The following is a 21,636-nucleotide window of genomic DNA, read 5'->3' as shown; positions in this document are numbered from 1 at the left end:
TCTCTGCTTTCTGCCATAAGGGTGGTGTCATCTGCATATCTGAGTTTATTGATATTTCTCCCAGCAGTCTTGATCCCAGCTTGTACTTCATCCAGCCCAGCATTTCACATGATGTACTCTACATATTAGTTAAATTTGAAGCCCTGGAAAAATTACATTCAATGGTCCAATGTGGAAACAACCATGGAAATAGCAACCAGGAAGCATTTTATTGTAAATGCATTTTCTTCTCTCACTCAGACATACCCCAGCCTCTCACTACAGCTCACCTCATGATGCTTTTGCTGTGCAGAAAGCATCTGAAATACCGTCCAAAGGGCAGACCTCAGGGATTTTTTTCATGATTTCTACCACATCTCATGGCAGAATCTAGCTTTCCCTCATGACAATGACAATGTGATTGCAGTAATGCATTATCCATGGTACCCCACAGCTAAGTTCATCTTTCCAATATTGTGCTCATCACACCACACCTTTACCTAAAAGTTTCAATGCCGATGAAGTTCACGTTCTTTCACTTGACCTGCAAGACTTTCCAGAATTTGAGTCAACATGATTTTTCAAGCTCTTCTTTTTCTCCTGTTCCCTGAGCCATCTCATAGTCACACCCACCTGAGCCCTGGAAGAGAATTCATGTTTCCAGCATCCAGGTCTCAAAGCTTTTCTACATCCTCCAAGGGCTTGCCCAGATTCCTTTTTCCACTAATATTTACTTTGGACACCTGGGACGTCTGTGATCTACCCAGCCATGCGGGTGTATGGCAGACACATGGACAAGCATACACACACACATGCCTCCATAGGGTTGAAAGGGAGGCAAACACAACCACTGCAGTTTAAATATGAAATATGCTTGAGGCCTGGTGCTGACCCAGGGAGAAGTGTGCTAGTCTGTTTTCAGAGGTAAGGAATATTGTAGAGAGGGTTCTAAGGGATGAATAGAAGTTTGTGTGGAAGACAAAGGGAGTCACTCAAAGAGGGAGTGGAGGGATAAAGGTTTCCCTGGAAAAGCCAGGGCAGGGTCCCGTCCTCAGGGCCTCTAGGCCAGGCTAAGTGGCTAGTCTCTATACATGACAGAAAATGATGAGAGTGTTTGAGGTAGAAAAATGACCAGTTAGAACACCAGGTTATACAGCAGTGGGAGGCAGAATTGGAGGGGGCGGGGCTGGAAGCAAGGGTGGGTGACATCCCAGTGACACGGGTCTTCCCATTCAGCTCCCACATTTGGGTTTTCCTTTCCTAAGTCCTAAGATCCGAGTGGCAGTACCATTCACTTGGCAGTTAGTACTGCTCTCTCTGTCTTTACATATAGCAGTGAGATAATGAAGAACATGTGTTGGTCTCTGGCCCAACTCCTGCACAAGCCTCCTGAGACTCTGGTGGCTTCCTGGGTGATAGGAGAGTCTTTAGTTCTAAAGAGCTGACCCTGGGTGGCTCCTGGATGGGAATGGTCTCAGGAAACAACTGCCCACATTTAGACGCTTTGCAACTTCATTTCCGCCCTCCACCTTCTCTTGAGAAGAGAGAGGGGCTGAAAATGGAGAGTTTATGATGGATCGTCCCTGCACAGTGGAGCCTCCAGCCACCCCCCAGGGGCAGGGTCTGGTACAGGAGTGCTTCTGAGCTGGTGGACCTGTGGAGGTGCTAGGAGAAAGGTCTGCCCAACAATGCAGGGGAGCTCAACTGCTCCACCACACCTCCCCAAGTGTCTCCCCCATCTGGGTGTCCATCTGTGTCCTTTGAGACGCGAGTAAACACAAGAAGCATTTCCCTGTGATCTGTGAGCTGCTCTCGAAAGTTAATGGAACCCATGGCGGGGTCATGGGAGCCTCTGATCTGTCGCCGGCTGGTCAGCAGTGTGGCCTGCACTTGCTCTTGGCGTCCTGATTTGGAGGTGGCCTTTGGAACCTCCAAACTCATAGCTGGTCAACCAGAAACACAGGTGATGACCCACATCTCAGGTGGTGAGGGGCAGTCCTGTAGGGCTGAACCCCTAAGTCCTGGGATCTGGGATCTGATGAGGTCTTCAGGATGACCACGTTAGAACTGAATTAAATGGCTGCATGCCCACTTGCTGTCCCAGAGAACTGACCACCCAGTGCCCAGAGGTGTGGTGCTCTGGGTGAGGGTGGTAGAAGGGAAGACAGGTTTTTTCCCTGTGTAGGAGGGAAAAAATTGAGTTTTTCCTTTATAATGGCTTTTTTTTTTTCACTTGTTCAATTAGTTCACGGTTATTAGTAGCAACAAAGACAGCCTTGATGACAAATTCCATGAGGTCGAGCTTTGCTTACTCTTTGTACGGTGTCTTACACAGTTCTACAGAAACTGTGTATTCCAAAAATTATCTGTGGTTGAAACTAAAGTCAGGCCACTTTGGAGAACTCCCTACCAGGATGAAATGATATGGGATCATGTTCACTACCAAGGATTCTTTAAACGTGTATGCTATTTAGGAATTTGCCAGTTCATGATAAGGCTTCAGTCACAAATGAAAAGAATGTGAAATAAAAATGTCAATGTGAAAAATGGAAATTGTTAGGATTCCTATGAGAGGTGGTGATTCAGGGGGATATGTCATTATATCCTTGCACTTTGACATTTAAAATGAGTTGAAGTCTCTTGTTGTTGTTCAGTCGCTCAGCCATGTCCAACTCTTTGCAACCCCATGGATTGCAGCACACCGGGCTTCCCTGTCCTTCACCATCTCCTGGAGCTTGCTCAAACTCATGTCCGTTGAGTTGGTGATACCATCCAAACATTTCATCCTCTGTTGTCCCCTTTCTCTAAATCTCTGTAATTCTTCATATCAGTATGAATTTTATGAAACAGCAGTGGAAGTCCCAGTACTGTAACTTTCTGAATTGTTTCATAAACTAAGAGGCTTGTAGCTGAGTTCTCCTTGGTGGTGATGCCCTTTTTACCTGTCTCTTGCTCACATCTTACAATTCCTGGGAGGAGAATGTGTTAAGAACTCAAGGTAGTTCATCAACAGATGAAGGGATAAAGACGTTGTGGTACATATACACAATGGAATATTAGCCATAAAAGGAACACATTTGAGTCAGTTCTGATGAGGTGGATGAACCTAGAACCTATTATATAGAGTGAAGTGAGTCAGAAAGAGAAAGATAAATATCATATTCTAAGGCACATATATGGAATATAGAAAAATGGTACTGAAGAATTTATTTTACCATGTAGCAATGCAGCCATGAAATTAAAAGATGCTTACTCTTTGGGAGAAAAGTTATGACCAACCTAGATAACTATTGAAGAGCAGAGACATTACTTTGCCAACAAAGGTCCGTCTAGTCAAGGCTATGGTTTTTCCAGTGGTCATGTATGGATATGAGAGTTGGACTGTGAAGAAAGCTGAGCGCCGAGGAATTGACGCTTTTGAACTGTGGTGTTGGAGAAGACTCTTGCGAGTCCCTTGGACTGCAAGGAGATCCAACCAGTCCATTCTGAAGGAGATCCGCCCTGGGATTTATTTGGAAGGAATGATGCTAAAGCTGAAACTCCAGTACTTTGGTCACCTCATGCAAAGAGTTGACTCATTGGAAAAGACTCTGATGCTGGGGGGGATTGGGGGCAGGAGGAGAAGGGGACGACAGAGGATGAGATGGCTGGATGGCATCACTGACTCAATGGCCGTGAGTCTCAGTGAACTCCGGGAGTTGGTGATGGACAGGGAGGCCTGGCGTGCGGCAATTCATGGGGTCGCAAAGGGTTGGACACGACTGAGCGACTGAACTGAACTGAACTGAATGGAGGCATAGGGAATAGACTTATGGACATAGGGAAAGGGGAGAAGAGGGTGAAATGTATGGAAAGAGTGACTTACATAACCATATGTAAAATAGATAGCCAATGGGAATTTGCTGTATGGCTCAGGAAACTCAAATAGGGGCTCTGTATCAACCTAGAGAGGTGGGGTGGGGAGGGAGATGGGAGGGAGTTTCAAGAGGAAGGGGATATGTGCATATTGAGCGACTTCACTTTCACTTTTCACTTTTATGCATTGGAGAAGGAAATGGCCTGGAGAATCCCAGGGACGGGGGAGCCTGGTGGGCTGCCGTCTATGGGGTCGCACAGAGTCGGACACGACTGAGGCGACTTAGCAGCAGCAGCATGGCTGATTCATGTTGAGGTTTGACAGAAAACAGCAAAATTCTGTAAAGCAATTATCCTTCAATAAGACAATAAATAAAAAAACCCCAAAAGAACCCAAGGTTTTAAGGTAGTCTGCAAAGAGACGATAGGATAGGATATGGTCCGGCATGCCGGAGGCAGAGGAACACGGAAGTGACATCATCTGGAGGAGGATGAGTTGAAGCTGGAGCTCTAAGATCCAGGCGCGTGCGCTTTTCCAGTCTTGAGTGGGGGATGATGGACGTTTTCTGACCTCAGCTCCGTCGACATCCGGGTGCCGTGTCTGTGGGCTGTGTTGGTGTCCCTCTGGTCGTTTGCCCTGCTCTGGCCCTCGGTCTCCTTTGGATGTTCCGCACAGAGCTCTTCCAGTTGCCTGAGGTGCCACAGTCTTCATTTTAGGGGAGCATATTCTTCTTGTCTCCCGGGGCTGTGTTTCACTCCAGTCCCAGGTATGTTCAGCTCTTTAAAAAATCTCCCCGAGGGGCGCCGCCTGCTCTGATGTGTTTTGTGCTCACGACGGGGTCAAGAAGCCAGGAGGCCCTGCCTGCTCCCAGGTAGGCCTCTGCTGAAAACTGCATCTCCATCTGCTTTTACCATGTTCCCATCTGTATGTGTATGGATGGCCTGACCACCGTATCCTGTTTCCTCTGGACCTGGCCCTAGAGTTCTTTATTTAGTTGGTGAACCACTGTGTTTAGCTTCTTTCCTTTAAAATTGTTTGTGAAGCCTCTATTTTCTGCACATCTTTTCTTCTGCTGGCCGAGGTAAATGTATCTCTGCCCATTTTTCATCTTTGAGACAGAGGACAATCGCATGGTGTAGCCTGCTCCTCAGGAGGAAATGTATCCTGTGACAAGAATGAAGCTTCGCAACCTAGTGGAAAATAAAAGAAGCATCTTTGATCTTTGGCTTGTGAAGAGAGGAATAATAAAGGAACCCTTCCAGTACCACTGTGTGCAGCCTTGAGCATGCCTGTCCTGAGTGTTTCCTCATTTGTGAAGTGGTGGTAACAACATCTGCTCTGTAGGGTCGCTGCCGTGAGAATTAAATAAGGTCATTTAAAAACGCCCCTCACACATCCTGGCACACAGAGAGGGCTTAAGAAAGAGTTGATGTTAGATTGGATTTTTTTCAAGGGGGAAACAAAATTCACCTTTCTTCCAACACTTTCGCATAATTCCAAGGCGAAAATTTCCAAATATATACTTGGTACAGTTTCCACCAACACCTAAGAAACCCACATATCAGCACAATAGTGATTAGGAAAGTGTGGCGTGGGTGGACCTCCATACTTATCAGAGTCATTTGGAATGCAGGTGGAAAAGACACATTCCTTGGTTCTACCCCAGACCTACAGCTCAACATCAGAAAACTAAACAGCCCAATCAGAAAATGGGCAGAAGACTTACATAGACATTTTCCAAGGAAGACATACATATGGCCAAGAGGCACATGAAAAGATGCTCAACATCACTAATTATTAGAGAAATGCAAATCAAGACTACCATGAGGTACCACCTCACACCAGTCAGAATTGCCATCATCAAAACATCCGCTACATATATACACATGCGTGTGTGTGCTCAGTCATGTTCAACTTTTTGAGACCCCATGGGCTATAGCCCATCAGGCTCCTCTGTCCATGGCATTTTCCAGACAAGAATACTGGAGTAGGTTGCCATTTCCTACTCTCTCTCTCTCTCTATATATATATATATATGCACATATATGTGGATGTATATATATGTATATATAAAATGTCAACTAAATTTACAGAAAGCATTTGCTTTCTCCATGAAACTACACAGCCATGTTATTACTGAATATTCTGAAAAGACATCACAAGACCTCCCTCTTTCATGTCCTAATTCTATTTCAGAGTCAGGCAAGAAATCTTTCTTAACTCTCTGGCTTTATTATGAGAACACAGAAGAATTCTTTTACCCACTTCCTGATTCTCGGGATGATGGTTGATGATAATTTCAAACACTTTAACATTCACCATTTTGAAATAACCTATTGAGGGTCTGTACGTGTCACTGACGCTGTGACCCTGGCATTGGCCGGTCACCCTTCACGGGGAGGGCGGCATGCTGTCCCGAGCTGGGCTGGTCTGGGTGAGACGGCATATGGAAGGCTTTGCCAAGCCCTGGAAATGACTCACTGATGCATTTCAATTCAGAAATCCATGCCGTTCAGGAAACAGTAGTAAATTTGGAGAATTAAGCGGGCCATTCATAATTAAACACCTGGAGTGCAGCACTGATGTGTTTCCTTCCTGAAACGGCAGCCGGATGCCCTCAGCCACATGTTGCGTCTCCTCCCGTTTTCTCTGTTACTTTTCTTTGCCTGCGGCATGTTCCCGTCCTCTCAAACTGAGGTTATTCTGACCCATTCCTGTTCATTTCCTTGTACACCTTTTGATAGTTCTCCCGCAATAATAGATTTTCACCTATTGACTAGAGAGGAATTCTTATTGCACTTCTGTGGGGTTTTTGTCAATTAGATTAGAAAACAGCAAGGAGTGAGTGAGAAAAGATTTCTGTCTTGCTTTTCACGTGTCACAGGTGATGACCCCAGTGCCCATGACATGGCTGGATTCAGCTACAGACAACATGGAGCATTCACTCAGCATTCAGTCCTCGCCCCGAGAAGCTCCCAGATTTCTCAGCAATGTCTGATTGTTGGAGGTCAGCCTGCCCAGTGCTTTGAAGGGCTGCAGTTTACCGCTGGTGGGTAGGGCTCTGGGTGACAACTTCTTTGAAAGCAGGCACTGGGTTCTTTTGATTAAATATAGAAAAGCTAGCTAGAAGCCTTGGCATGCAATTTGAAAGGAGACCTCCAAGAATTTTTCAACTCTCTAATGCTTTAATGTCTTGAACGAGTCAAAATTAATGCAAAACCTGAAATGAGAAAACGAGAGAGCGTGAAGTTTCCATGGACCGGGAGGAATGGCTCTGGCCTCAAGAACCAAATGAAGAGGCTCAGCTTTTCTGTGTCATGAACACTCACTTTGCTTGATCTGGGAGGTGTGCCTGAGTTTGGGGGCGTGCTTTCCCTCTTATTCCTTGAAACTTCTTCTGGTCATGCTGGACAGAAGGCTCCCTCCCCTGATGTCCTTCCTATAAAACATATCATCTTTGCTCAGAACATCTTTGCTAAGAATTTGCCTGGCAATGCAGGAGATGCAAGAGACAGGGGTTCCATCCCTGGGTTGGGAAGATTCCTTGGAGAAGGAAATGGCACCCCACTCCAGTATTCTTGCCTGGGAAATTCCATGGACAGAGGAGCCTGGTGGGCTACATACAGTCTATGGGGCTGCAGAAGCAGACGCAACTGAGCACAGCAGCACAATACAATACCCTTGCTCAGAACAGCGGGCTCCTCCTCGTCTGCTCACATATTCCCTGTCACTCAAAAGACCGCCTTTGGGGTCCGCCTGTGTTTTGACTTCCACTGTGAACGGTTCTCAGCTCCTTCTCTGTTTCTCCCTGTCTTTCTTGTCCTCCAGGCTCAGGACTACAGCAAATGAGTCAGATTCCTGCTCTCCCCGCTCAGGCCTCACCCCACGAGCCCCAAGGATGCTCACCAGGCTGGCCTGACAGGAAGCAGAGTCGTCCACCCTCGGGGCAGGACTGGCCAGTCTGACACCCTTAGCACTCAGCATGGGTATCTCAGGGCACTTTTCCATTTTCTCGGTGTGAAAAGCATTGAGTACTTAGTGACGATACTGGTCAGATCCCAGAAGACAGAGCATCTTATGACTCCCCCGCCCTGAGCCTCCATTTTCTCATCTGAAAAACAGAGCTAATAATAATACCTCCCTGTCCACCTGGTAGGTTTCAGGGAAAATTCAAGATGAGCAGGGGGTGGGGTGGGGGAGAACTTCCTGAATCGTAGATGTCATATGAACATCAGGTGCTGCTGCTGCTTTGCTTTCAGTGTACTAAGTCCACTCACGTGTTTGCCTTGGAATCATACTAAAAAATACACAAGAGATTCCCTTGACAGGACTTTTTGTCTCAGAAAATAAATGTCATAGTTTCAATACTATTCATTGTTAGCTACAGTTTTTTGAGGGCTCACAAAAAAGACATAAGGTAGAAATACCCAGATTCCCCAAAATTCTTAGAGAAGAGTGTATTCCAATTTACCTAATTTCTGGCTAACTGGCTAATGGAAAATCTTTTTCTTTGAACCTCATTCTTGAATATCTAAAGGTCTCCACTGATTTTTTTCATTGGAATAAGTATAATATATAACATGAATCTTTAATGCTTCTCATCTTAGATAAAGAATTGCTGTATTTAAAAATATTAACTGCATCTCCTGCAGTCCTAATCCAAGTTTAATTGAAAAATGTTGGTTGAAATTCAACAATTATGGAGGTCTCAGATCTGATCATCTCTTTTTTTTTTTTTTTTGATCATCTCTTTTTTTAAAGGCAGGGTTTTCATGATGTTTTTATTTAGAGTGAGGACACAACCACAGTGAAATGTCACGTGTACTACTTTCGTGTTTTCTTACCTCCCAAATGGAATAAGCAAACGCTGTCTGATTCTGAGGGCAGGCTCAGTGTGGTGAGGACAGAGGACCCCCATGTTGCAAATGCCATACACTCATTCTGCATACTGACTCCAGTCCAGTTCATTAAATCAGAGAAAAGAGCAATGTTTATTGAGTTGGTTCCTGTTTTGGGTGAAGTCATTACAGAATTAATTTTGGAATAATTGTGGGTTCTTCGGCACAACAGTCTTGAACCAGGCATGCCTGATCTAAAATGGACGTAATGAAGTTCCATGCAACACCAAGTTCAAAAAGAAAGTCTAGGAACCACAGCATCTTGTGACTCAATGCCTTGGTATGATTCATATCCTTACGTTTGAAACAGGCTTCTGGATGTAATGATGAATACTGGAGTGATGTGTGCCCTTTATGGCCTCTTGGCTCTGCTCCAGCTGCAGCAGACGTGAGTGAGGGAGCTCTGGAGATGCACAGCTGGTCCAGTTGGGGACGTCTTACAGGGAGGCTGACTCTGAGCCAGGAGACTGGGGCATGGAGTGGGCGAGCAGCATCACGCCTTGAGTGATGGCCCCATGGGATGCTCAAAGCCAGGCGGCTGCCCAGTCCCCGGGAGTGCTCCATGACTCCAGGAGAAGAGAGACAACTTCATCCAGTCCTCACAGCGTGTGAAGTGAAGGGAATGACCCTGTTTAATAACGAAGAGCCTCAGCCTTACTGAGGTTAACATCTTGCCTGAGGCTGCCAAGTTTGTGCCCACGATGAATCCACGATTCTGGGGTTTATTTTACTCCTGGGAATTAGCTCTAACACAATTGTGAAAGTGATGGTTTGCTCATCCCGGAAGTGGAAACTAATGCAGCTCTACCAAGTTACGGAAAGACTGGTTGGGGAAATCAGGAGAACTAAGCCCACTGTTCCATGTCCTGAGATTAATACTTGCCATGTGCACACGGCTATTATTTGAGTTGACGTGTTCGGGGTGGGTGGTGAACCCAGACAAAGCCTTTCAATTCCCTTGCAGTTCACTGACCTCTCTGGCTAGGTCACCTTGGGCATTTGAAGAAGATTCAGGATTCCAGATTTCCTGTTTCTGCTTTAGGTCATCAACTTAGAAAATATACAACGTGAGGGTTGTGAGTTAAGTTCTATTTGGGGCAAAATGAGGACTGCAGACTGGGAGACAGGACCTCAGATAGCTCTGAGAAACTACTCCAAAGTGGCAGTGGGAAAGGTCGGTGTATATGTGATTTTGGTGAAGGGGGAGTCCATGAAATCAAGCACATATTTTTTGTAGAAAGTTTCTGCTGGTCTTGTGAAGCTTCTGCCAGTCATGAGAAGCAATTGTCATCTTGGATTTTAGAGATTTTTCTAGATTTGAGGAGATACAAGAAGTGGGCTCATGAAGTCAGTTCCTGAGAATATCTAACTATCTGAAGACCTGTCCTGCCAGTTTTTCCCCAAGCACAGAGCACCTTATTTCTACTCTCCACCCTGAACTCCTAAAGGGGGCATTGAAAGTCAGCAGCTGTAGCAGTTCATAATTTAATTTTCATAGAGATAGATGGCAACCACCCACGGCAAGTGCCAATTTGTAGTTGACAAGAGGTTGGGTTTTTTTTTTGAATGTTTATTTTGTATAGAGATATAGCCAATTAACAATGCTGTGATAGTTTCAGGTGAATAGTGAAGGGATTCAGTTGCATATATACGTATATCCATTCTCCCCCAAACTCCCCTCCCATCCAGGCTGCCACATAACATTAAGCAGATTTCCCTGTGCCATACCTTGTTGGTTATCCATTTTAAATATAGCAGTGTGCTCAAGTGCATCCCAAACTCCCTAATTATCCTACAAGGGGTTGGTTTTGGTGGAGGAAGTTTCTGTAGGCATGAGGAGTGTTATACAATGTCTCATAGCATCTTGCATCTTCTAGTTATTCTCTAAACATCTGTCAGATAACAAAATTGTTGTTCAGTCACCAAGTCCTGTCTGATACTTTGTGACCCCATGGACTGCACCATGCCAGGCCTCCCTGTCCTTCACCATCTCTTGGAGTTTGCCCAAGTTCATTTCCATTGAGTCTGTGATGCCATCCAACCATCTTATCCTCTGTTGCCCTCTTCTCCTTCTGCCTTCAGTCTTTCCCAGCATCAGGTTTTTTTTTTTCCAATGAGTCCTCTGGTCACATCAGGTGGCCAAAGCGTTGGAGCTTCAGCTTCAGCATCAGTCCTTCCAATGAGTATTCAGGGTCGATTTCCTTTAGGCTTGACTGGTTTGATCTCCAAGGGACTCTCAGGAGTCTTCTCTAGCACCATGGTTTGAAAGAAACAATTCTTTGGCACTCTGCCTTCTTTACGGTGCAACTCTCACATCCATGCACGACTGCTGGAAAGACCGTAGTCTTGACTATACAGACGTTTATCTGTGATATGATATCTTTGCTTTTAATACAGTCTAGGTTTGTCATACCTTTCCTTCCAAGAAGAAATCATCTGATTTCTTGGCTGCAGTCACCATCTGCAGTGATTTTAGAGTCCAAGAAAAGAAAATATATCACTGCTTCCACACTTTCCCCTTCTATTTGCCTTGAACTTATGGGACTGGATGCCCTGATATTAATTTTTTTTAAAATATTGAGTTTTAAACCAACTTCAGTTTTTTCTATGAAGTTGAATCAATTGCAAGAATGTGATTGGTAAATTTAATTGGCCACTGGATGTCGCTGTTTACCCACCAACAGAGGATCAGCTTTTTTTTTTTTTTTTCCCCTCCCTTTTTTTCCAACCACCACCTGGTCAGGACAAAGCCTGTGGAAGCAGCTCCAGGTGCAGAGATTTCAAACTTATTTCTCATAAGTAACCTGCTTTCTCTTGGGAAAAGAGTGGGTCCTGAGTTATTCAATTCAGGATATTTTCTCCTCATAACAATTTAGATCGAGAACTGGTGCATTTTTTTCTTTTATCCCCATAAAGAAATTTTTTTTGCTAACACAAGAGCTATCTTGCAATTCATCCTGGAAACAGCAACATTAGTTAATTCAATACTGTGAACTTTCATATATAACTTTCATACAACACTGTTGGGCTTTCCTGGTGGCTCAGTGGTAAAGAATCTGCGGGCAATGCAGGAAATGTGGGTTCGATCCCTGGGTCAGGAAGATCCTCTGGAGGAGGGCACGGCAACCCAAGCCAGTATTCTTGCCTGGGGAATCCCCTGGACAGAGGCGCCTGGCGGGCTACAGTCCATGGGGTCACAGAGGGTCGGACACAACTGAAGCGACTGAGCACACGCACGGAATGACATTTATATCATCTTGGTGGAGTTCACTGCTGCAGCAGAGAACCTAGAAAATGACAATCTTAAGATGAGCAGGAGCCTCAGGTTTATGTAATTGAACCCCCTTTTTAATGCTTTTTACCCTAACTTCAGCATTCCTTGGAGAGCCACAACATCTTGTAAATGGGAGTTCTTTCTTGAAATTTCCCCAAAGTGTAAGACCAAGGATGTGAATGAGAAGACCTGTGGAAAACAAGAAGCCAATATGACAGTTTCTGGTCAGCACGTGCCCTGCCCTCTTTCCTCCCCACACCTCCTCTGTAAGACTGGTGCTCGTTCACACTGTTCCCAGATCCACACAGTTTACACCATTCACACCACCCACACTGTCTACACCATTCACATCATCCACACATTTCACTCCACCCGCACTGTCTACACCATCCACACATTTCACTCCACCCACACTGTGTACACCATCCACATCATCTGTACCACTCACACCACCTACTCTGTCTATACCATCCACAGATTTCACTGCACCCGCACTGTCTACACCATCCTCATCATCCACACCATTCACACCACTCACAGCACCCATTCTGTGTACACCATACACACCATCTACACCATTCACTCCACCCGCACTGTCTACACCATCCTCACCATCCACACCATTCATACCACCCACATTGTCTACACCATCCCCATCATCCACACCACTCACACCATCCGCACCATCTACACCATCCATATCATAACATTGGCTTTAAAGTGAGGAGGAAAGTATTCTAGTTTCATTCTTTTACAAGTGGTTAAACTCAAAAAGGATTAAAGATCTAAACATAAGACCAGAAACTATAAAACTCCTAGAGGAGAACATAGGCAATAAGCTCTCTGACATACATCACAGCAGGATCCTCTATGATCCACCTCCCAGAATATTGGAAATAAAAGCAAAAATGAATAAATGGGACCTAATTAAAATTAAAAACTTCTGCACAACAAAGGAAACTATAAGCAAGGTGAAAAGATAGCCTTCAGAATGGGAGAAAATAATAGCAAATGAAGTAACAAAGAATTAATCTCAAAAATATACAAGCAACTCCTGCAGCTCGATTCCAGAAAAATAAATGACCCAATCAAAAAGTGGGCCAAAGAACTAAACAGCCATTTCTCCAAAGAAGACATACAGAGGGCTAACAAACACATGAAATGATGCTCAACATCACTCATTATCAGAGAAATACAAATCAAAACCACAATGAGGTACCATTTCACGCCAGTCAGAATGGTTGCTATCCAAAAGTCTACAAGCAGTAAATGCTGGAGAGGGTGTGGAGAAAAGGGAACCCTCTTACACTGTTGGTGGGAAGGCAAACTAGTACAGCCATTATGGAGAACAGTGTGGAGATTCCTTAAAAAACTGGAAATAGAACTGCCATTCAACCCCGAAATCCCACTGCTGGGCATACACAGTGAAGAAACCAGAATAGAAAGAGACACTTGTACCCCAATGTTCCTCGCAGCACTGTTTATAATAGCCAGGACATGGAAGCAACCTAAATGTCCATCAGCAGATGAATGGATAAGAAAGCTGTGGTACATATACACAATGGAGTATTACTCAGCCATTAAAAAGAATACATTTGAATCAATTCTAATGAGGTGGATGAAACTGGAGCCTATTATACAGAGTGAAGTGAGTCAGAAAGAAAAACACCAATATAGCATATATATGGAATTTAGAAAGATGGTAAAGATAACCCTGTATGCGAGACAGCAAAAGAGACACAGATGTATAGAAGAGTCTTTTGGACTCTGTGGGAGAAGGCAAGGGTGGGATGATATGAGAGAATGGCATTGAAACATGTATATTATCGAATCACCAGTCCAGGTTCAATGCACGATACACGGTGCTCTGGGCTGGTGCACTGGGATGGCCCAGAGGGATGGGATGGGGAGGGAGGTGGGAGGGGGTTTCAAGATGGGGTACACATGTACACCCATGGCAGATTCATGTCAATATATGGCAAAACCAATACAATATTGTAAAGTAAAAAAAAAAAAAAATTTTTTTTAAAAAGAAAGAAAGCCAATAAATGAATAAATAAAATGAGGAGGAAAAAAATCACTTCTGTTTCCTGAGTCAGTGTATTCCAGACAGGTTTACAGTAGTTGTTGCTACTAATTGAGCCCTTCCTCTGTGCAGGGCCTGTGTCAAGTCTGTTTCCACAGTTTCATTTATCCCTCGCTGCTGCCCTGCGAGCTGCTCCAAGCAATCTCTAGTTTCTAGGTGAGGATATGGGCACACAGGGAGGTTAAAGGGCCCACAGGAACCCCTCAGCTGGTTACCTGTGCAGTCTGGGTGAGCTCCTGTTGGCTCTGCGGCCTTTGTTTTACCCACTTGACTGCTCATAGATGTGGGTAAAAGTTCTATGTGTGTGCTCATAGAACTTGGTTAAATATACGAACAAGAGACAGAGCAGTGACAGCCCGCTTAGCTTATTGGTAGTTTAACCAAAGTCTCCAGCGTGTGGCAGGCTGGGTGTATTTGTGATAGGGGTGTTGAGAGTGGTCCTCTGTGAGAATGACTACATATGAAAAGATGGAAATCCTACTCATACACTTTGAAGGTTTAACTCATGTCAAGGAAGAGAGTTTGTGGACATCTGAGTTCCTTAGAGGCTGGGGGTGCTGCTGCTATTTGTAGCAGAAGCTGCATTGCTCTAGCTTTCCCCTTTGTGTATCGATTGCCTGAGGGCTTCCATTAATATTGATTTAGGAAATGCCAATGGTGTTTACGCTGCTGAATATTCATCCTCGTCGTCATCGGAAATATGTCAGCCTGCATCGAGGTGGGGGCAGCACTGGGCTTTCAGGGACTTGGGGACAGGCAGCTTCAGCAGCGACTTGAACTTGCCTCGAGTCTTTACTGTTTTTGGAGGCCATCAGACATTCACTTAACCTCCTATTTCCAGGAGTTTTTAGATTTTCTTGACTTTACTATCTTTTGAACGGCCAAGAGGCAGGGGATTTTCATAAAGCTGAGGAGATGGGGCACGGGTTGGAAACACTAGAATTGCATCTGAGGGAGAGGACTCTGGATTTAATCCTGAGGACTTACTCAAATCTTTAAAATGGAATCGCTGAGTAATTTCAGAGTGGGGGAAGGAGGCATGGACTATGGTATAAGAACACTGGGTAGCATAACCTGCCGTCAGACGTATTCAGTCCCATCCTTCTTGGCGTGGGCGGCAGGAAGGTGGGCTTTTGGGGGCACAGTTCAATTCAGTTCATTTCAGTCCCTTAGTCACGTCAGGCCCTTTGTGACCCAATGGACTGCAGCACGCCAGGCTTCCCTGTCCATCGCCAATTCCTGGAGCTTGCTCAAACTCATGTCCCTTGAGTTGGTGATATCATCCAACCATCTCATCCTCTATCACCCCCTTTTCCTCCTGCCTTCAATCTTTCCCAGCATCAGGGTCTTTACCAAAGAGTCACTACAATCTGGTTCTGCTCTGCAACACAGGGCTGCACCCAGCCTGGGCACCTAAATCTCTTGACCCCAATTTCTTTATTCTCCAAATGGGCAAAACCTATGCTGATTGCTACCCACAGTTACATCAGTCCTAGGAAACTAATAGAGGTAATAATAACATGATAGACTAATTCACTGGAGGAATGAGATATTATAAAAATCTGAAGAATCTAGAACATTTGAAAGTACTATAGATTTAATGGGCACTGTGGAGTTTGCAGAGGAAATCACTTGTAGTTGGATGAAACATGGATGACTTCTTATGACTTCATGATGTTGGCCAAGACACTTATTTCTGAGCTCCAGTAAAATGATCTCATCTATAAAGTGAGAATGATGAAACCTACTCCCTAGAGTTACGACATGTGGACTACTGTACACAGTGTATTCTCACATCACAGGAATTCCCTTCCTTCTCCTTCCTCTGTCCTTCTTATTAACTGATCTATCTCATGAAGAGAGATGGATTAATTAATTAATTAGAGAATCTGATGAAGCATGGGACTGTGGATCCTATTTATAGATCATTAATTTGTTGGCCTTTGGGAAATTCTTTAATACTGTTTGTCAAATCCATCTTTCCTCAATTTTAAAATGTAGCCTTCTCCTCCCAATATAATTTATTACACATGTTTAGTTTGTGTTTTGACATGATCTGAAGAAACAATGAGATTTATCACAACATTTGGATATACACCACAGCTTTTCTTGCCCAGCAGCTCTAAGATAATTTAAATATTTGTTCTGTTTTGATTATTAATTATTTATCTTTATTATAAAAAATAACTTGTGTCCATTTCCAATGAATGACAGTAGAGAATAGAGTAAAAGTGATGTAAGGAAATAAATAGAAGGAAAGTGGCAAGAATGTACCAAGAATTGGTGACTGGAGGATCACCAATATTGTATTTAATATTGAGTATTATATTCCAGTACAGTAGTCATGTATGGATGTGAGAGTTGGACCATAAAGAAGGCTGAGTCCTGAAGAACTGATGCCTTCAACTTGTGGTGCTGGAGAAGACTCTTGAGAATCCCTTGGATTGTAAGGAGATCCAACCAGTCCATCCTAAAGGAAATCAACCCTGAATATTCACTGGAAGGGCTGATGCTGAAGTTGAAACTCCAGTACTTTGGCCACCTGATGTGAAGAATTGCCTCATTGGAAAAGACCCTGATGCTGGGAAAGATGGAAGGCAGGAGAAGGGGGCGACAGAGGATGAGATGGTTGGATGGCATCCCTGACTCAACGGACACGAGTTTGAGCAAACTCTGGGAGATGGTGAAGGTCAGGGAAGCCTGACATGCTGCAGACCATGGGGTTGTGAAGAGTAGGCCACGACTGAAGCGACTTAGCTCACATGCATGTACTTAGCTTCTAAGATGGAAATCCACAGGCGTCAGAGCACAATGTGTAAACTGTTTTGGTTTGATTTCATCCAGCCCAGTTTAACTGCACACTGCTGAATGTCAGTCAGTTCAGCTGACCTCAGCTCCCGCCACATGAAGGAGGACTAGCTGGGCCATAGGAAGGAGTGCTGAGGTGAGCGAGCCTGGCTTTTGGCCTTGGGGCACAGCCTTCTCCTAGACAATAGAGGCACACACAATGCCTGTGTGGAGGAGAGAATGGAAGCAGGGCTTTCCAGAGACTCAGAGCAGCAGAGACCCTGTGGAAGTGTTCTTAAGTTTACAGAGATAGGGTGCCCTTCTGTGGAACGATCCTTGCTCTTTTTAGCCTCTAATTAAAATAAATAAATTTAAAGTAAAAAAAAAATTAAAAAAAGAAAATGTATTTAAATCTTAAATATATATATATATATATACACACTATACTTCAAAAAATATTTTTCCTGAGGGTTAATGTTTATGTTTACAAATGTGTACAGCCTAACTAACAGTTTAAATGGAATTTTTAATGTATTCTATGAACCGTTGGCTTGTTTGAATATTTTATCAATTCACCCTCATCTTGGGTTGTATATAGTATAATAATTAGAAATAGAATTAGAAAGGACTGTGCATTTTGAGATGTTCATTTTAGGATGCAAAATGCTAGTTGTTTAACTGCTGCCTTATCAATGGTATGTTGTGCCAAGTGAGTGATTTAGGGGGTGAGAGATTTCTAGAGGCTTTAAATAAATATACATATTTAATAAAAGAATGGATGAGGTCCAGGGTTAGCTGACACCACAGCGAACATGCAGGTGTGGGGCCAGGGCAGCTGTGGTCAGTCTACTCTCTGCTCAGTTTCCTTACTCTTCTCATTGGCATCAATTCTTCTTGGGTCTTGGCCCAGGTTCAGAACTGCAGGCTTGATAAGCCAACAGCTGTGCATCATGGACCTGAGAACATGCATCATGGTTGGGTGAGTGCTTTGTCCAGGTAGTTGGTTTCATTTCTGGTGAAGGTGTGCTCAGGCCTGTTCTATGCACAGGAGATGACCCACTCGGAGGAGTATCTCCGGACTGCACTTAAGAACTGCCTCTCACAGGAGCCTTTCCCTCCTGCCTGATCCGAGTCATTATTCTCCTCTTTGTGGATGGACTGGCCAGTGTACATGCCATCCACACATGGGCAGTGAATGTGTAGTGTGTTGTCTGAGCAGTGTGACATGGAGAGGAAGCTGGGTTCTCTCTGCTGGCCTCACATGGGTGCAGACACTTTCTGACCCTAGCGCTCCAAGCCCAGTGTCTTGGGATGTCTCTTCCCCCTCCTTTAGTTCCTCAACCAGCCTCCAGAAAACCCCAGCTGCTGCTTTCTGTCCAGGCAGCCTTGCTTCTGTCTGACAACAGCTGGTTTAACCAGTTGCTTTGTTTACAGCTGCATCTCATGAGCCTAGAACTGTGCCTGGGGCATGAAAGATGTTCAGTGTATTGGCCAGGCAGTCTGGATCATGCTGCATAACAAACACCCCCACCCCAACTCTCAGAGGTATATTTCTTGCTCAAGCTAATGTCCCAACCCAGTGGATGGTGGCTCTGGGGCATTCCCACCTGTGAGATGAAGGGGAAGGGGAAATGGTGAATCCAGTCTTCATTTTCAAAGGTATCTGTCTGGAGGGAGCACAGCTACCTCTGTTCACAGTTCAGTGGTCACAGTGAGTCAGGTGACCTTGTCTAGCTTCAGAGAGGAAGGAAGCTCCATCCTACGTTTGCAGAAAGGGGAGGGTTGTTTCTGCTTCAAGGGAAGACAGTGACATCTCATTTGGTGAAACTCTCTCCATATAAAGTACAAGCCCCCAAAGACCTAGAAGCCTTATAAAAATAAACCATGAAGCTTTTCTAGTGTAATTTCACTAACAGTGCAATTTAGTAACAGGGGTGAGCGACTTGCCCACAACCTCAGGCCTTTTGTCCGGGCTGACGCCCAGATGGGGGTTATTGTTTGTCACTTTCTTCTGCTCCCCTGGGAAAGCAGAGAGGGGGCCCAACTCAGACCGTCCTGTTCACGAGTCTCCTTTAGGGAAGCCACAAGCTGGGGGTACCCACCAGGGCACCCCCATCCTGGGGTTGCCCAGGCCAGCCTCTTCACAGAGCGGTTAAAGTAGATAATTTCACATAAAGTGCTTTGTTCAGCCCGGGAATAGCTCGTGTGTGAAACTACTGGTTCCTGGTCTCACTGTGCTCGCTGTCAGCGCTGGGATGCATTCTGCTGTGAGGCTCCCAGCCTGGTGGGAGCAGCCAGGGCTGAGCGGTGTTTGTCTCCAGTGTGGCACTGAGTCATCTGACAGGTCGTGACTCACCTTCTTTCCTGCTTGAGTTCTGGCAGCACATGGTTTACGGCAATGATACCCTGGAGCAGGACACGAGGGGGCTCAGTGGAGCACAAGAGAGTGAGGCGGTGGGAGAGGGCTCAGGGGCCCAGGGCACCTGAGAGGCGGAGGGCCAGGGAGGATGGGAAGGAGGCTTAGGGAGGATGGGAGGGAGGCTTAGGGAGGGTGGGAGGGAGGCTTGGGGAGGATGGGGGGAGGTTTGGAGAGGTCTTGGTACCAAAGACACTGAGTGGCTTATGGGCTCCAGGTCACATGAGGCCGGCAGAGCCCAGGAGGAGAGAGACCCAGAGGGAGGGATGGCTTCCAGACAGTTCTCATTCCCAGGTGCGGGTGGCAGGCATTTTCCTTCCCAAGGAGCTAAAGCTGGCCTAGTGGATATTTCTGCCACATCTCCCCAGTACATTTGGCGGGTGGGGCTGGGGCTCCCAGGATGCTCTCTGTCCTGCCGGCTGCACACAACCTGGACAGGAGGCATCCTTACCTCCCTCAGTTTGGGCTGATGTCCCGAAAGAAAGATGAAGATGCTCCCGGAAGAGAAATGATACCGTGTTATGGAGGAAATCACACAATACTGGCTGTAAAATAGATAATCAACAAGGACCTGTTGTATGGCACTGGGAACTCTACTCAACACTCTGGGATAACCTACTTGGGAAAAGAATCTGAAAAAGAATAGATACATGTATGTGCATACTCAGTCTTTTCAGTTATGTACGACTCTTTGTGACCCCATGGACTGTAGCCCACCAGGCTCCTCTGTCCATGGGATTTTCCAGGCAAGAGTACTGGAGTGGGTTGCCATTGCCTTCTCCAAAATCAACTCTACTCTGATATAAAATAAAAGTTAATAAAGAGGAAACCCCAGCTTCTGGACAGCTTAGGGTGGGCCTCCCGGGGAGGGGGACGGAGGCAGCCTCACACAGGAGCAGCAACAGGGCTCTAGCGAGTGGCGGTGGGCCCAGCAGGCGGGCTCAGTGCACTTTTCTTTCTTTATGTCTCTGTTGTTTGAGTTTAGTCATCATCATGGTAGCAGCGAAGATGCCAAGAAAATAACAAGCACCTTTGAATGAACTCTTTGTCACCTGTGTTTTTTCTTGTCTCCATGGTGATGAGGTTGGGGATGGGGAGGCTCAGAAGGGCCACATGAGTGACCTGCAGGTAAGTACCTGGTACGTCTTCTGATTTTACTGATATGCTGCGTCTCTTCTATTTCAGCCTCTTTGAAGCAGTGTCTTACCGTGTTGAGTGGAGTCTTTACTGTTGAGAAGGATTCTTGAATTGCTAAAGGTTAAACTTCATGTAGGTAATACCTTGTGGAGTCATGATACCATATCTTCTCTATTAACCTTTTCTGATTTTAGAAGCATTTGCTAATGGTAAAGAACCTGCCTGCCACTGCAGGAGATGTTAGAGACCTGGGTCTGATCCCTGGGTCGGGAAGATCCCCTGGAGAAGAAAATGGCAACCCACTCTGGTATTCTTGCCTGGAGAATCCCATGGACAGAGGAGCCTGCCAGGCTACAGACTATAAGAATTAGACATAACTGAAGTGACTTAGCACTCACACACCCCCATGTAAATTATATTTATTCAATCTTCATTTTAAAGAAATACAAAATTTCTGAAAAAAGAGAAATTTTGTTAAATCAAAAGTAACCAATGTCATGGCTTTATTTAATTTATTTTTTCATAGCAGGCATATATAGATATTTCTTGCTTTAATCCCTTGAGCTTCTGTGAACATTTCTTAAATCCATCAGTCAATCTGTTTTCTGAGCAAAGCAAAAGTACCACAATTCAGACATGAAAATGCCTTTTTTCTCCAAATAAAGCTAATGCAATGTAGCAGGTACTCCCTGGCAAAAATATCGCTCTTACTTACTTAGTCACAACGAATAGATTTCTGCTGGAGCTGGGCTGATCTCCACAAGATATGAAAGCTCTTTATATAAGTACATCATGACCAATAAGCAGCCTAATATATTTTAGAACCATTGGAAAGAGACAAATCGGAAGAAATAGGAAAAATATTACAAAATGTTATGGAACAGTCTGTGCATTTCCTTTCTCTCTGTCTTCAATCTAGCAGCGTGTTCTTGATCTAAAAGAAATATCACCTTTCAAGTTTCCACATTGTCAAATTATTTAAAACTCTACCGCTGGGAATGCAGAATGGTATGTGGGGGTGGAGGTAGGTTTTTCCATTCCAGTGCAGTGACATGAGCTCGTGTGTAGATCACTGGGACAATGTTAGGATCGTCTTTATGACTTGTACGGACATGAGAGTTGGACCATAAAGAAGGCTGAGCACTGAAGACTTGATGCTTTCAAATTGTGGTGCTGGAGAAGACCCTTGAGAGTCCTTTGGAC

The 21,636-nt window shown here is 44.9% G+C and overlaps 1 long non-coding RNA gene across 1 annotated transcript in view; it reads left to right on the top strand.

The window, feature by feature from the left end:
- LOC129622569 (uncharacterized) overlaps window positions 1–20,893 on the top strand; it is a 40,485-nt gene extending 19,592 nt beyond the window's left edge. The window contains exon 3 of the long non-coding RNA XR_008700070.1: window positions 20,482–20,893. This is a non-coding gene — a long non-coding RNA (uncharacterized LOC129622569). The remainder of the gene's footprint in view (window positions 1–20,481) is intronic.
- Window positions 20,894–21,636: the final 743 nt, after the last annotated feature.

The sequence above is a fragment of the Bubalus kerabau genome, chromosome 11 (assembly GCF_029407905.1).
Source record: "Bubalus kerabau isolate K-KA32 ecotype Philippines breed swamp buffalo chromosome 11, PCC_UOA_SB_1v2, whole genome shotgun sequence".
Classification (NCBI taxonomy): Eukaryota; Metazoa; Chordata; class Mammalia; order Artiodactyla; family Bovidae; genus Bubalus; species Bubalus kerabau.
This window is presented reverse-complemented; position numbering and strand designations above follow the sequence as displayed.